A 14,970-nucleotide genomic window follows, 5' to 3' on the forward strand; every position below is an offset into this window, starting at 1 on the left:
TATTAGGTGTTAGGAACTGTGCTAGCTATTGTGCACCCATTATTTCATTTAACTTTCAACTTGCTCTATAAGGCAGATATAATAATGATAATAATAATGATAGTTAACATTTATTGACCAGTTACAATGTACCAGGCACTATTCTATGCTCTTTAATCATTTAATCCACCCCAAAACCAATGAGATACAAGACATTATTGTCCCCATTTTACAAATGAAGGAAACTGAAAGAGTTTACAGAAGATTAAGATAATCTTTTCCTTGTAAATCTGAGAGATTAAATAATTTGCCCCAGGTCACCTGGTTGAATCCAGGCAGCCTAGCTGCAAAACTTCACCTCTTAAGCACTTCACAACATTGCCTCCCTTGCAATAAGGTTTATTTTGAGGATAAAGAAATTTGGGTTCAATGAGGTTAAAAAACTTGCCAAGTTCACATCTTACTCAGTGATGGATATGTAATGTGAACGAGGTCTATCTGACTCTTGAGCCCAGGTCTTCTGGTGGCTGATGGTACCAGCCGATATTCTCTCTCCAGAGCCCTGTTGGTCAGGAGGGGTGAGAGTGAGAGATGATCAGTGGCTTCATCTTAGGATAGAAAGGCCAGAACCTTATGTAGGTTGTGTGTTTCTTCCTTTTGTTCCACTCTACCCTTCAGATGAAGCTATTTTACTCTCTGTAACACTTGATATACTTGTCTCTTTCTGTTCCTTGAGAACAAGGACCATTTCTTACCCTTCTTTGTATCTCAAGCACCTAACACAGTGCTAGGCAGTAGGTGATTAATCAATGTTTGTGGAATGCTAAATGATTGCTTAAACTCTTTCCTGGAGAGGAAGAACCAAATACATCAGGGCTTAACCTAGTGCATGTATAAGAGAGATGTTAACTTGCCTAGTGTCATGTAAGGTGCTCCGTCCTAGCCGACATGTTTCATCATGACTGATAAAGTGAGAAAGTATGTGATCAAAATATACCAATTGCTTGAAACAAGGCTCAGAGAAAAAATAAATAAATGCTGAGTTTTAACTGATCTTTCATAAATATTTAAACAAAGGTGTCAAAAATGTTATTTTTTAGAAACAACTTTTTGATAATAGGGCAACGTTAGCATGGTTAATAGCAAGTGGTAGGTAAATATGACTGAAAGAGAGAGAGAATAAACCCAACTTTTCATGGGATATACATTTATATCAATAATGCTATATGCAAATTCATCAGATCTAGCAACTGTCCAGTTCTGTCCTCATCCCCTCTCCACCCACTGCAGAAAAAGACAAAAAACAAAAAAAAACACAGGCCCTAAAATATTTTAATTGTTGGAGGGAGGGAAATAAAGAGTATGGTTGACAGCTATTTAAGATGAGGGAAACAATGGGGCATTTTGCGTTGGTGGTTCTGACTGAAAGGACCTGTCCTATTTTGCACTTAATCTGTAACTGCAGTCATGTCAGGAACCACATCACTGCCAAGAATGTGTAGTGAGCTGGGTGTGCAGCAGGAGTCAAATTACAAAGGAAAATCTCCATCCTCTTCAGAGAATCTCTTGAGGTTTTAGATAACCTCTTTCTCAACCCTCATGTCTCCATTTCAACCAAAGGTGGAGGCACGGGGGAACGTGGAATGTTTCCTTGGTAGAAGTCATTTTAGTCCCTTTTCAGAACTCAAGACTGTCCCACGGGGGGTTGGAGGCTGAGGGCAAATCACACCCTGTGCCCTGTTCCCTCTCCAGTTTCTTGTTCCCTCTCCACAGGCTGTCCTGAGCCCCTTTGGACAAACAGGACAATTGGATTTAAGTAAGCCTTAAGAAGAATCCTGAAAGAGAAAAATCACAGCAGAGTTTATAATTATAGCATCAATTATATGCATTTTTAATGAACATCAGGTGATTTTTTTCAGCCCTACCTCCATTTAGTCCCACCCTTCCTCTCTGAGTTCCTAGCGTCTTTGGACTTCTCAAAAGGTAGGGAAATTACAAAGCCCTGCTCAGGGCAGTGGTTTTCATTAACCATAGCCTGAGTAGGATATAAAATACTAGTGAAGAATATGAGCTTTGGAGTCGATGGACCCAGCTTTGAATCCTGTTCTTTTACTGTGTGGCCTTGAACAAATCACTTAATCTCCCTGAGATATAGTTTCTTATCAGTAAATTAAATTGCCTACCTCACAGGGTTGTTTGACAGTATTAAATAAGAGTATTCTGGGACTTCCCTGGTGGCACAGTGGTTAAGAATCCGCCTGCCAGAGGCCCGCGCACCGCAATGAGGAGTGGCCCCCGCTTGCCACAACTGGAGAAAGCCCTAGCACAGAAACGAAGCCCCAACATAGCAATCAATCAATCAATAAATAAATCTTAAAAAAAAAAAAAAAAAAGAATCCGCCTGCCAATGCAGGGGACACGGGTTCAAGCCCTGGTCCAGGAAGATCCCAGATGCCACGGAGCAGCTAAGCCCGTGCGCCACAACTACTGAGCCTGCGCTCTAGAGCCCATGAGCCACAACTACTGAGCCCACGTGCCACAACTACTGAAGCCTGCTCGCCTAGAGCCCATGCTCCGCAACAAGAGAAGCCACCGCAATAAGAAGCCCGCACACCACAACGAGGAGTAGCTCCCGCTCGCTGCAACTAGAGAAAGCCCACGCACAGCAACAAAGACCCAATGCAGCCATAAGTAAATAAATAAATAAATAAATAAAAGAGTATTCTGCAAAGGCTGATCCACGCTACATTATAAACAAGCAAGAAATTGTAGATGTTGATGTTATTATCACTATGACACTCTATTCATTCAATAAAAGTTATTAATTAATTATTTTAATCCACAAGCTATACTGACTAGACTCATTTTAAATTTGTGACTACAAATCTCAGATGGCTCATAACACTATCTGAGAATTCTATCTCATTTCCATGGTGACTTCACTCTCCCTCTCTGAAAGTTAGCTATCTCATAACATCCTCCCTTCTCAAATCTCCAGTATCTCTCTCTCTCTCACACACACACACACAACACACACACATTCACACTCACACTCAGCTGATACTCACACTCAGACCTTAGTTCATAAAGACGATAAATTCAGTCAGATGGGAACTACCCTTCTTCCCATTACCAAATCCACTCACCTGCCTATGCACCTATTCATGAACTTTACCTTCCCTCCTTTTCCAGTGGAAGAAGTGTTTTTGCTCCTCAGCCGACCCTCCCCTCAGTTTGGAGCACATCCTCTCTGGCCTTCCCAAGGACCTCATTCTTGTCTCATGTGTTGGCTGCTTTTCCTCTAACAGGACTTCCAATGCTGGAGTGTCCAAGGGCTCTGCCTGTCCCTCTTTTCTTCTCTACATTACCCACCTGAATGATTTCACCCAGTCTTATGGCTTTAAATGTCATCTATGCTCTAATAACTAATCCCCAGTATTCTTCATCTCAGTAAGTATTACCAACATCCACCTCATTGCTCAGGCCCTAAACTTAAGAGCCCACATCCAATCTGTCTACAAATCCTGTACAGCTTACTGCCTACCTCCAAATATATCTTAAGTCTAAGTACTTCTTAAAACCTCCACTGCTACCATCTGGGTCAAACCACCACCATTTCTAAATCAGAGTTTCTCAACCTTGGCACTACTGACATTTTGCCCAAAAAATTCTTTGTCATGGGGACTGTCCTGTGCATTGTAGGCTGTTTAACAGCATCCCTGGCCTCTACCCACTACATGCCAGTAGCACTCCCACTCCCCAGTTGTGAAAAACCAAAAATCTCTCCAGACATTGCCAAATGTCCTCTGGGGGTTTAGGGAGTACAAAATCACCTCCCACTGAGACCTTTGGTCTATTATTGACATCAATCTCTTCTTTAGTCTTCCAGCTCCACCACTGTCCTTCTAAAATCTACACCCCACACAGCAGCCAGAGTGATATTATTAAGGACATAAATCATATCATCTCCAGCCCTGGTTTAAAACATTTCAGTGGCTTCCTTTGCACTTAGAAATCAGCTCAAGCTCCTGACATCATTTCCTTCTGCTCTCATCATCAGTCACTGCCCTATAGTCACTCTGGCATTCTTATTGTCCCTCAAACTTGCCAAGTTAATTCCCATCTCAGGGTCTTTACCTTTGATGTTTCCTGCTTGAAACTCTCTTCTTATAGATCATACATGGTTACATCTCATCATTCAAGCCACATCTCATATGTCTCCTCCAGCTTTCCCTGAACCCCCCAGCCAAAGAAGTCCCCTAAAGCTGTTCTCCACAAAATTACTCCATTTTATCTTCTTTATCAGTACCAAAATTATACTATTTATTTTTACCTATTTATTGACTTCCTGCTAAAAGGTCAATTACATGAGAGAAGGAACTTTCTTTGGTCTTGTTCACCACTGAGTCCTTAATTCTTGAAAAGTGGCTGATCAAAATAAGCTTTCAGAAAATATTAACTAACAAATTGTTAACTGACTAATTGGCTGATTAAATACATATGTGATCCAGGTACTGAGTTTTGGGCTGTGGCTAGAAAAATGAATAATGAGTCACGGTTCCTGCCCTCAAGGAGCTTGGTCCAATGGAGGTGTCAGAGAAGCAAAAAAGTAATTGCAATACAAAATGTAAATGCTATAACAGGAAGAAGCTCAAAGGCTGTAATAGTATTAATGTCAGAGGCCTTTAACTCAGACCTGGGGCCTCCAGAGAAGACTTTTCAGAGCGGGTGGCATGAAAGAATGAGTTGAAAGTGGTGAGTCAAAATTAGCTCTGTGAGTGGGTGTTGTGGACTGAACTGTGTCCTCCCTGAAATTCATACGGTGAAACCCTAACCCCTAGTAGCTCTGAATGTGATTGTATTTGGAGTTAGGGCCTTTAAAGAGGTAATCAAGTTAAAATGAGGCCATTTGGTTAAGCCTTAATCCAATCTGACTGATGTCCTTACAAGAAAGAAGAGAAAATTTGGACACTCAGAGAGACACCAGGGATGCATGTGCACAGAGGGAAGATCATGTGAGAACACAGTGAGAAGACGGCCATCTGCAAGCCAAGGAGAGAAGCTTCAGAAGAAACAACCCTGCCAACACCTTGATCTCTGGCTTCTAGCCTCTGGAACTGTGATAAAATATATTTCTGTTGTTCAAGCCACCCTGTCTGTGGTACTTTGTTATGGCTGCCTAAACAAACTGATACTATGAGGTGGAAGAGTGAAGTAGGCCTATATGGGAAGAAAAGCATCTGAGTGTGGAGCGCAAGCTGGGTGACCACAAGAGAAGAGGCTGGAGACATAAGCAGGGGTGAGCTCCTGGAACCCAGCTGAGGATTTTGAGCTTTATGGGGAAGGGTCTTGGGAACACTGAACAGTATAGGCAGCAGAATAAGGTGATCAAATTTGCTTCTCAGAGAGAGAACTTTGGTGATACTATAATGAATAGAGTTTCGAAGGGCAATCCTGGAGACCCTAAGAGCAACAAGAAGGCGTATGGCTTTGGAGTCCAACAGACCAATGCTCTGATCCTGGTTCTGCCATTGAAAAGCCTTGTGACCTTGGGCAAGTTCGTCCTCTCCCTTTGCTTCTATTTCCTCGTTTGTAATTTTAGGCATAATCGTTCTTACCCTGAGGGGCGATATGAGGATTAACCAAAACAGCTATGTAAAATACTTGACAGAGTACCTGATCCATCGTAAACAATGAATAGTTGGTAGCTATTAAAATGTCTAAGGCAATAATAGTAAAACTGGAAAAAAGGGATGAGCTTGAGCAATCTTAAAGATAGATACTCTGAAAAATTCAGCAGTTATTGATATTTTTATGTCTGGGGGTAAGGGAGAAGATGAAATCAAAAAGAGCTTCCAGACCTTTGATTCAGGAAGCTTTGGATTGTAGTGTCATTCACCCAAATGGGGAACATAAGAGAAGAAGCAGAGAGGGGAAGAGAATAAATTTAATTTGGGATATATTGAGTTTGCGGGATCCCTGGTATATTTAAGAAGAATTGTGGCATAGATAGTTGAGTATAGGGACTTAAGATCAGGAAAGAGTCTTGGGCTAGAGACGTAAACTAGATTGACGAGAGACTATCCAGAGAAAGTATGCAGAGTGAGAGAGAAGTATAAAGTAGGTAGAACTCCAGGGACCCATCCAAAGGCAGAAGAGGAAATAGGATAGGAGGCTGAAAAGGAACCAAAGAGATGTAAGAAAAAGAAAGAGACCAAGGAGGAAAGAAGTTTTAACAAGAGAGTAGTCAACAGTACAAAAGCCAAAGAGAAATCAAACAAGGTAAGGACCGAGACACACTCATTGGTTAATGTCCTGCCTGGACAGCAGGCATGACTTGGGAAAGGATGGTTTCATGGAATGAAAGGGGTACAAACCCTACTGTAATGAGGCAAAGAACAGATGAGAGGCTAGGAAGTGAATAATATGAGCTTTCTTAAGGAAAAGAGAGAGAGAAGACTACCTGTAGAAGGAAACTCCTTTTGCTCCCTCTTCCTTCATAATTCCCTATTTTCCATCATGCTAACTTCCCTTTTATCCAGAGGTTCTCAACCTTGGGTCCATAGACCCTGTCAAGTGGTTCATGAATAGAATTTAAGGGGTCTATGTATTTAGAAAGGAGAAAAAAATTACAGCTCTAATTTTACTAGCCTGAAATTTAGCATTTTCATCAACTTTGCCTACTTTATGAATGTAGGTAAAAACTGCAAAAGATTAGCAGTGCCTGTGACTGTCAAAAATATATTTTCAGATCATATCACAGTTGTCACAGATTTCTCAAAACATCATTTACACTCATCGCTTTTATGAAATTATGGTAGTTATCAAACTTACTGCTAAATCTTAATAAGTTGTTTAAACCTATTTTGAAAACTGTATTTATATGTAATTAATTTTCTTTGTAGTCTTATGTATTTTATTTTATGTTCTTTAAAAACACTTTTCTAAGAAGGGATCTGTAGGCTTCCCCAGATGTCAAAGAATTTTTGGTACTAAACAGTTAGGACTTCTTGCTAGTCCATTACATAAGCCATGTACTACTCCATTATCCCCAATTTTTGGTTTTTATATGCTGCTGCCCTTATTTCAATACGCCACAATTGTCCTAAACATTCCTCCAGGGAAAATAGCCACGTGCCTCTATGTGCTTTTCTATTGATCTGATTGCCTATCGGTCCTTCCACTTTTCACCTGGTCATTGAAAAGCCACATGTTTGGAAATGGCAAAATCCATTCAAGTATTCATTCACTTATTTGCCTACCATCAACAAACATTACTGAGCACAAGGTTCTATGGTACAACTTGGAGATGCAGCACTGGTACCTCCTAGGAATTTATAATTTGGGGAGTGGTCAAAAGAGAAGAGAGACAGACATACATAAACAGTTATAAGACAATGTGGAGGTTGCTTTACACAGAACATAGAACATTTTATGGTATATGAGATACCAGAGGAAGGCTTCATGCAAGAGGTGACATTGAGAATAAACAGAATGCCATTAAAGGACTGAGTATGCCAAAACTAGGCAAGTAATGTTCACGAAGCTGTTACTCTGTTTTCTAAAAACCTTTGAAACGTTAAACATAATGGAATAAGAGAGATTTCAAATCTTGATATATAGATTTAATTACCATCCTTGATTAGAACTAAGAAAAAAAATGAGGAAAAGATTGAATATTTCAAACATCCTCCTTCCTTTAAGCATTTATATAGAGAAACAATGTTCATAATCATTACAGAAGAAAATATTAGGCAAATATTAAGAAAGCATTTTGATACAAAGAGTTGTCAGTTTTTCATAGATGAGTGCATGACACCTGCTGGCCAAATTATATAATTTCCCTCTCCAAAGGAATGGCGAGTAATAAAGCTGATGTAATTAATACTGTTCTCCTACCTAGGAATTATATATTAGATTTCCTTTAATCGCCTTTAATCAGCAGGAGGGAGATATTTTGGAATGGTGAATCTGGTCCTTTTTTTGTTTTTGTTTCTGTTTTTTTGGCTTGAGAAGTTCAAGAAGGTTTAAATAACTTAGATATTTAATGCAATTTCTTTAACAGTACCTTAACTGAGATTTGGAGAGAAGTAATTCTCACTCAGGATCACACACAAGTGGGTTGGCCAGCTAACACTAGTACCCTGGTTTCTCCTACGTTCCCAGACCAGGCTAAGTATTCCAAGGCAAGGTTCAGGCTGTTAACTTCTCTATCTCTTGTTATTTGACTCAACTATTCATAAATTTTTATGAAATTATTAATACTTTGTGTCCAATGTCTCTCAAGTTTTTTAAAAGTCTGGTTTACTGAGGTAAAATTTACATAAAATAAAAGTCGCCAATTTTAAGTTTGTAGTTTTATGAGTTTTGATAAATATATATAGTCACATTAACACCACCACAATCAAGATCTAGAATATTTTTATCATCCCCCAAACTTCCTTCAGGCTCTTTTGTAGTCAATCTCCTCCGCCTACCCCCAGGCTCTGGCACCCACTGATCTGTTTTGTCTCTATGGTTTTGCCTTTTCCAGAATGTGATACACATGGAATCATATGGTATGTAGCCTTGTGTCTGTCTTCTTTTATTTGGCTTAATGATTTGATATTCCGCCATGGTGTTGCATGTATCAGTAGTTGGTTCCCATTTATTGTTGGGTAGCATTCTATCGCATGGATAAACCACAATATATTTATCATTTAACTAGATGATGGAAATTTGAGTTGTTTTCGGTTTTTGATGATTATGAATAAAGTTTTGATAAACATTTTTTATGCATGTCTTTGTGTGGGTATACATATATTTTCACGTTTCTTGGGTAAATGTCCAGGCATGAAATTGCTAGGTTATATGGTAAGTGCACATTTAATTTTATTAAAAAACTGGCTTTTGCTTTTTAAAAGTGGTTTTACACATATCTCTTTACTTTTCCTTCTTTTAGCCTAATTCTAGTTGTGTCCCATACCATTGTTGTAGAAATCTTTTGTACAAAATATAGCTTGAACTCCAAGTGTGACAAAAATGCAACTAGAGGCCTCTTTAATACAGGGTCATGAAATAGCAGTTTTAGAGGAGCAGAATATTGCATAAAGGAAAGAATATAGCCTTGGAACCATCTGAGTTCTGTCACTTTGACTTTCTGCGTAACTTTTCTTTATTAGGCAAATTACCTGACCTCTCTGAACATCTGTTATTGAATCATCAAAGGTGGGTGATACAAGTATCCACGTTGTAGGCTGTTACAAATTCCCCACATCATAGACGTTGCTGTTACTGCCATTAGATTAACAACTTTTGCTACAAGCAAAGGCAACATTCTAGAAGACATGGTCTCACACTCTAGATATTTTAGGGATTCATTAGGAATTAATGTGTTTCTTCAGGGGCTGTAAATATGTCACTCAGAGACAAATGAGTTTCCTTTGGCTCTAGTGTCTGCGATGTGTGAGTTTTTAAAAATAGTGTTATTCCTACACTTTACCCCAGATTAGCATTTTGTACTTAAGGTCATGTCTTTTATATGTCACTGAGAAATGCTATTGTCACATAAATTATGACGATAATAACAATGTGTTATAACTTATGTAATATGATTTACCTAGGCAAGGGTCCATTTTAACTTAATAACTTCTGAAGGATTGATTTTTTTCTATAGTTCCACTTAAGAAGATATTCTTAATCAAACACATTGACAGTAGATTTTTTAACTGCTATTTTAAGACTCTTTTCACTCAGTTTACTGGCAGGTATTTAATCTGCTAAAAAGAAAAAAAAAGTTTTACTCAGTTAATTAGGTTGCACTGACATCTGCTGGTAAAATAGAAAATTCCATTAAAATTGTGTTATAAATTTCAATGAATCAAATAGTTTAACTCAGTCTTTAAAACTTGTATTTGCATTCTGGGTTTAACAAATTAGCGGCTTTACCTAATGATTTCTGATTCATTGTTCAATTTGATTCAAGTGGTTTGTTAGCCTGTTGCAACTATTTTTGGGATCTTCCTAAAGGCCAGTGGCAACAGAAGCTTGGTTAAGAAGTAAAACATCTTTTATTTTTTAATTAAAAAAAATTTTTTTTTATGTTGGAGAATAGCCAATTAACAATGTTGTGATAGTTTCAGGTGCACAGCAAAGTGACTCAGCCATACATATACATATATCCATTCTCCCCCAGATTCCCCTCCCATCCAGGCTGCCACATAACACTGAGCAGAGTTCCCTGTGCTATACAGTAGGTCCTTGTTGGTTATCCTTTTTAAATTTAGCAATGTGTACATGTCAATCCCAAACTCCCTAACTATCCCTTTCCTTCACCCTTCCCTCCCTGGTAACCGTAAGTTCATTCTCTAAGTCTGTGAGTCCGTTTCTGTAAAACATCTTTTAAATCATAACCTCTTCTAGTCAGTGTTTACCACTGAAGGATGACATCATCAACTTCTTTTTTATCCCATCATCATGATTATGTCTTTTGGTCCTAAAGCAGTACAACAGTAGTGATGTTTATTAAGTTAGTTTTCACTTTGAGAAAGGATTTCTGGAAAGATAGGCTTAGGGTGTAGGGAAGGTTGTAAGCTCCAGCAGAGCTAAACTCTAGGGGATACGTTTTTCTTGTCAGGAAGTATAACATGGCTCCTTTAAAACCTACCAATTCAACACGGATTTAGGGTCACAGAATTTTACAAGTGGAAAGAAAGTTACTAATCATTTAGTTTACCCCTCTCCTTTGTAGATGTGGAAACTGAGACCTCGATAAACTTACATAACTCATTACCTAACTGATACAAGAAACATGTCTCTTAATTCTCTCGTTCCAGGATTATTTCCTATATAAATTGTCTTCACTAGCTGTTTATTAAGTTTATTGTTTAAACCAAACATACTTGACCATACATAAATATGATTATTTGAAAATTTGTAGTTAGTTTACTTTAACTTAACCATCCTGACTTTCTCTAACTAGAGATGTATTATGAAAATACACACTATATTATGTAATATTGCTCTGTAGTTCTTCAGAAATATATGTTTATTCATAGGTCCTTCCCAGAAACTGAAGCTCCATTGTCTATTTCTTCAGATGTGAAAATAGAAAAAGGCAAGTGGATCAGAAAAAAAAAAGTCAGAAATAAACCTTAACCAGGGAAATTTCTGGCTCCTTGATCAGATTTTGGGTCACAGAATTATGCACCAGATGTCTTAATAGTAATATAAACATGTTTCCCCCGCCCCTTAATTTTGTTCCAATAGGCACTGTTACATAAGATAAAACTTTAGGAATGCAACTGGCAGTGTCATAAAGTGTTAGTTATATAGATAAATTACCAAATATTCTATAATATGTCATGCACGTTTTTTCTCAGCTTCAGCACTACTGACATTTTGGGACAGTTAATTGGGGGGCGGCGGTGCTGCAGCTTCCTCCCTATAGGCCAGTAGACTGCTCCCATTTGTAACAACCAAAAATGTGTCTTCAGACATTGCTAATGACCCCTGGGAGGAAAATCAGCCCAAGTGAAGAGCCACTGCTGTAAATTAAAGCTGCTTCCTTCAGATTTATTTTTTTTAATCTGCTTAAGTATTCTGACCAAAAATTTTGTCCTTTTTCTTTTCAAATAAAAACAATATTGACATATGAAAAGAGAAAGAGCCTTGAGTCATCTCTAGTTTAAATATTTCATTTAAATATTTCATCCTGAGTCAGAGCTAATAAAGTGGGTTCCTTAAATTGTTTTCAGTACTTGCATATTTATTCTCACTTCTTTTTATGCGCTAAGGTATAATTTTGACACAGATACTAATTCACAACCAAGTTTTTTTCACTCTCAGCTGAGCTGCTCTTTATTTGTAATGGCTTTTAAAAAATTCTTTCACTTTCCTGATACTGTAAAGTTCTTCCTACACGTTGTGCCCTTTGAAACCAAAAACAACCAGTGAAATTTTAGGGCAGGTATTTTCAACCCCACTCAGCAGATGAGGAAATTTAGTGGAGCCAGGACTCAGTGCATGTTTCCAATGAATCAAATGCTCTTTGCGTTTCATCCACAATAAGTATACTTTTGAAAATATTTGGGTTTTATATCGAGAGAGCCTTCATGAATGGAGAGGAGGTGGAAGGCGAGAGAGAAAGTTGGAGGAACCTAGCAGAAAAATAAAGACTGGCTTATGAAATAGCATGGGGTAGAGGATGATCAGATCTCACCATTTATGTCCTCGTAGCTACCAATGAGATTTAGCACCTCTGTCTTCCTCTTCCATCACAACATTTTCCTCCACTCCATCCCCTTCCTTCCCACTCCCTCTACCTCCTACCCTCCCCACTGCCACCACACGTGCACGTAGGTGTGCACGTAGGCACGCACGTGCACACACACACACACACACACACATTCACTAATCCACTCCTGACTTTGTGGTCAAAGCCCTAGGTCTTTTTCAGAGGAACCATTGTGAGTAATTTTTGTTGCTTCCAAGTTTTTTTTTCCTGGGACCAGCAAAGAGCCAACAATTCATTGCCTATACTCAAGCCTGGGAGCAAAGAATTTCTGGAAGCACTTCAAAAGACTCCTGAAGCCTACACTGTCCTGGAATCTTTCATTTGACAGTTGATTGCCTGCTTTTTCAGCCTTCTCAACATGGAGTTCTTAACACAGCCAGAGTCCTTCCAAATTCTGCAGCGTTTGAGTATTTTGTGCATGGAAAAAGAAATAAAGAAAATTTAAAATAATATGCGATGTTGAGAAGTCTGATGAGAAACAGGTGCTCTCAGATGTGGTAATACTATAGCTATGGCAATGCTTCTTGGGGATATATAGCAATATGTATTAAAAACCCTAAAAATACGAAGACTAGATAGATCCAGGCATTGGACATCCTGGACTTGATTTTAAAGAAATCATTATAGGTAGGCTCAAAGAGATCTGTTCAAGGCAAGGACACTTACCCAAATGTTGTTACAATAATAAGAAATTATCAAACAGAATAGCAATATGATTGATTATATAAACTATGGTTTACCCATCCAATGAAATACCAAACAAATCATGCTTTTAAAATATATGCCTAGAAAAGTCAGGAGGAATAGACTCAAAAATGTTTAGCCATTGTTAATGTGGTTGGGGGCTTTCCAATTCTTCGTTATACTGGTCTGAATATGCCAAAATTGCTAGAATGAATATGTACTGTTTTAACTAGAAAAAGGGCATTTGAAATAAAGCAAATGAGATGAAAATTGCCATAATTATGCAGAAACACTGTTATGTAGAAACATTTGTTACATAGAAACAATTTTCCAAATATCGCACCTGGTGTGTCCGAGGGCCTTTCTGATGCTTGAGTGGTGAGTTGAGTAGAATTAACTGCCTTTATTGTCAATGACACACCCCAACATCTTTCCTTTATTGACCATTTAAAATGGGCAAGGCACTGTGTTCATACTTATACAAGCTATCTCCTTTATTCCTTAAAACAAACCCCTACGTAGATATTATTCTCATTTTTGCAGACGAGGAAGTTGAAGCTCCTAGAGGTGAAGTAAACATGAGATGCAGGAAGGATTTGAGCCCGAGGACTCCACTGGCACATTTAACCCCTGAGCTATATTGCTTTTCTGATGTAGCTCTAAGCCTGAGCGTCCTCTCTTCTCCAGATCATTTGGAGCAAGAATAAGAGGGTGCAGGGAAAAAGAGTTTTAGTATACGTCTAGCCTCAATCAATGCAAGAGTTTTTGTAACACAGACTGAACTTCACTTTGCTTTCATATTTGCTCTACAAGGTCTGAAAAATATGATATGAGCAACTTGAGTGATGCTGAAGATAAGTTTAAGAATACAACATGAGAAATAAAACCTGAGAATATTTTCCCACTGGAAAATTTTCCCATGGGCAATGTAGCTAATACCTCTAATCTTACTCTGAACAAAATATGAGAATATTTGAAAATCTGTGTAAATACCGACCACGAAAGCATGAGTCTGCTTAATTAACATAGAACATCTGGATGGTAAAAGTTTATTTTATTTATCTGCCAATCTGAAGAGGCAAAAAGTCACTACCAAGGTTGGACAAAGCAGATAATTAACACTATAAATTTTTAGTGAGGCTGCGAGTTCTATTGGTTTTCTCTGATGGCATTAAGATACGTACACATGCCCATGTAAAGGAACAATATACACTGAGCTAATTGCACAGAGACCTCATCGTTGGAACATTAACCATGATTATTTTCATAGCTTTGCAATTTTGAGAATATAACGGCATAATGGGAGCAGGAGGGGGCATAGGAAGAGGAGAAGGTGGCAGAAAGAGGCCTGAGTATTCCTTTACACCAATAGTGAACAAGGACCAAACACAGACACCATGTGGAACAGATACTAATTCACATAACAGAAAGTGGGCAACTTAACAATCAACTGATGCAGACTCCCTGTGGAATTCCTCTACTATGACTCAGGTCTCTTATTTTTTCCTGTATCTATGTAATTGAAATGATCTCTGGATCTTTTGCGGGGTGGAGGGAAGAAGTTCTGAATGCAAGAGATTGACTTAGTGCGTAATACACACGTTTTAGTATCCAGGAGATAACCTATGCTTTTATAACAATAAAGATCATTTGATAGTAAGGGTTGTAATTTCTGCCAGTTCCTACTTAATCACTCTTTCAAAAGAGTTATTTTATACATGTTTCTTAAACAATACATACTTTATGTAAAATCTAAGAATTAATGTGCAATCTCAAAGTCAGATTCAGTGACAAAGTGCACGACCTGAATCTAGTAACACATTTACTCCTCACTGCATGTAAGTTGCATATAAGAAACAGAGGTTGCACGTTTTTGTGATCCATGCAGTAAATGTTCACAAAAATCAAGTGAACAACTAGACATCCTTTATCTACTAAAATTAACCCTCCCAGTCACAACAGATATCCACAGAAATAAAAGCACTGATGGTTGCACCGAAACCATGCTGGGATAAGTTAGTCCTGGAAAGGGC

Source organism: Eschrichtius robustus, chromosome 3 (assembly GCF_028021215.1).
Source record: "Eschrichtius robustus isolate mEscRob2 chromosome 3, mEscRob2.pri, whole genome shotgun sequence".
In the NCBI taxonomy this organism is placed as follows: domain Eukaryota; kingdom Metazoa; phylum Chordata; class Mammalia; order Artiodactyla; family Eschrichtiidae; genus Eschrichtius; species Eschrichtius robustus.